The sequence below is a fragment of the Bison bison genome, unplaced genomic scaffold (genome assembly GCF_000754665.1).
Source record: "Bison bison bison isolate TAMUID 2011002044 unplaced genomic scaffold, Bison_UMD1.0 scf7180017864508, whole genome shotgun sequence".
In the NCBI taxonomy this organism is placed as follows: domain Eukaryota; kingdom Metazoa; phylum Chordata; class Mammalia; order Artiodactyla; family Bovidae; genus Bison; species Bison bison.
Window position 1 is genome coordinate 22,363 of NW_011495064.1, and position 2,411 is coordinate 24,773.

General features: G+C 37.2%; 1 protein-coding gene across 1 annotated transcript in view; it reads left to right on the plus strand.

The window, feature by feature from the left end:
* LOC104980959 (THO complex subunit 2-like) overlaps window positions 1-2,411 on the plus strand; it is a gene marked incomplete at both ends in the record, with an annotated part of 113,276 nt that overhangs the window by 9,777 nt on the left and 101,088 nt on the right.

Here is a 2,411-nt window from a genome sequence, read left to right on the forward strand (position 1 = left end):
CACCACAGAACTTTGAGTAGAGTTCCCTGTGCTATACAGTAGGTTCTCATTAGTTATCTATTTTATACATAGTAGTGTGTATGTGTCAGTCTCCGTCTCCCAGTTCATCCCACTTCCCCCTTCCCCCTTGGTGTCCATATGTTTGATCTCTGCATCTGTTGTCTCTATTTCTGCTTTGTAAATAAGTTCATCTGTACCATTTTTCTTGATTCCACATATAAGTGATATTATGCAATATTTGTTTTTCTCTTTCTGACTCACTCTGTGTGACAGCCTCTAGGTCCATCCATGTCTCTGCTAATGGCACAATTTCATTTTTTTTTATGGCTGAGTAATATTCCATTGTATATATGTACCACATCTTTATCCATTCATCTGTTGATAGACATTTAGATTGCTTCCATTATCCTGGCTGTTGTAAATAGTGCTTCAACGAACATTCGGATGCATGCATTTTTTTTGAATTATGGTGTTCTCCAGGTATACGCCCAGGATTGGGATTGCTGGGTCTTATGGTATTAGGTTGATGAAAGAGTAATTGCGGTTTTGGACCCTGAATTTTAAATCATTATAACTAGACTCAAAGACATCTTTATTAATCAAAATAGGAACCATTACAGTCAACATATTTTTGCCAATGAGAAATAAGTTTGTTTATTCCTGTAGCATAAAAATCTGTGCTTTGGGATTCAGTGAACTTTGGAAAGTATTTTCTGTCTCCTGATGATTGTGGAAGCATTTTCCCTGCAAAAGGTTGTTGAGATGCTTGAAGAAGTGGTAGTTGGTTGGTGAGAGGTCAGGTGAATATGGCAGATGAGGTGAAACTTCATAGCCCAATTCGTTCAACTTTTGAAGCATTGGTTGTGTGCTGTGCAATTGGGTGTTGTCGTGGAGAAGAATTGGGCCCTTTCTGTTGACCATTGATGGCTGCAGGCGTTACAGTTTTCCATGCATCTCATTAATTTGCTGGGCATACTTCTCAGATGTAATGGTTTTGTCAGGATTTTAAAAGCTATACTGATCAGACGGGCAGCAGACCACCAAACAGTGACCATGACCTTTTTTTGTGCAAGTTTGGCTTTTGGAAGTGCTTTGGAGCTTCTTCTTGGTCCAGTCACTGAGCTGGTCATCGCTGGTTGTTGTATAAAATCCACTTTTGTCGCATGTCAAAATCCAGTCGAGAAGTGGTTTGTTGTTGTTGCATAGAAAAAGAGAAGATGGACACTTCAAAGTGATGACTTTTATGATTTGCAAGTCAGCTCACAAGGCACCCACTTATCAAGCTTTTTCACCTTTCCAATTTGTTCAAATGCCAAATCACCACAGAATGGTCGACGTTGAGTTCTTGGGTAACTTCTCATGTAGTTGTAAGAGAATCAACTTTGATGATCCTCTCATTTGGTTGTTGTCAACTTCCAATGGCCAGCCACTGTGCTCCTCATCTTCAAGGGTTTTGTCTCCTTTGCAAAACTTCTTGAACCACCATTGCACTGTATGTTTGTTAGCTGTTCCTGGGCCAAATGCGTTGTTGATGTTGTGAGTTGTGTCCACTGCTTTACGACCCATTTTGAATTCAAATAAGAAAATTGCTCAAATTTGCTTTTTGTCTAACATCATTTCCCTGGTCTAAAATACATATGAAATAAATAGCAAGTAATAAGTTACTAGCCAAAAAACATAAAGTGAGAAATGCACGTTAAAATGATACAGAACATAAGCATATTTATTTAAGAATGCATTCTAATATCAAATGGCAAAGTTCAACAATGCAAAACCACAGTTACTTTTGCACCAACCTAATAGTTCTGTTTTTAATTTTTTAAGGAACCTCTATACTGTTCTCCATTGTGGTTGTACCAGTTTACATTCCCACCAATGGGAGTGTAAGGCCAGATACTATAAAACCCTTAGAGGAAAGCATAGGCAAAACACTCTATAACATAAATCACAGCAAGATCTGTTTTTGACTATATCATTTAAATGATTTGTCTTTTTTATTTTGCATTGTTTATTATGTGTAAATGGTTGCATTCTCAAATGCACATAGGGTCTAACTGCACTATAATATGATTATAGTAACAGCTGAAGATGAATGCAAATAGAGGTAATAATAGTATTGAGAGTAGAGTGGCTGATAGGAATGTTTATTAAATTCATGTCTATTGGCCTTTTTAACTTACTCTAGGAGATTAGCAAGGGTAAGTAACCATCAGTCCCTATTAAGTGCTTCTTTCCCTTCTCTTTCCTGATCTACCTAGATTGTTTTCTTACTTCTCTGTTTGCTTGTGTTTTGTCCCCAGCCCCTTGGTATTCTTATATCTTTAGTATCAGCAGTGTACCTGATTTCCTTTAGAATTACTGCCAAAAACTATCAATATATAATTACTTTTTGTAGCTTTGTTGTGTATATA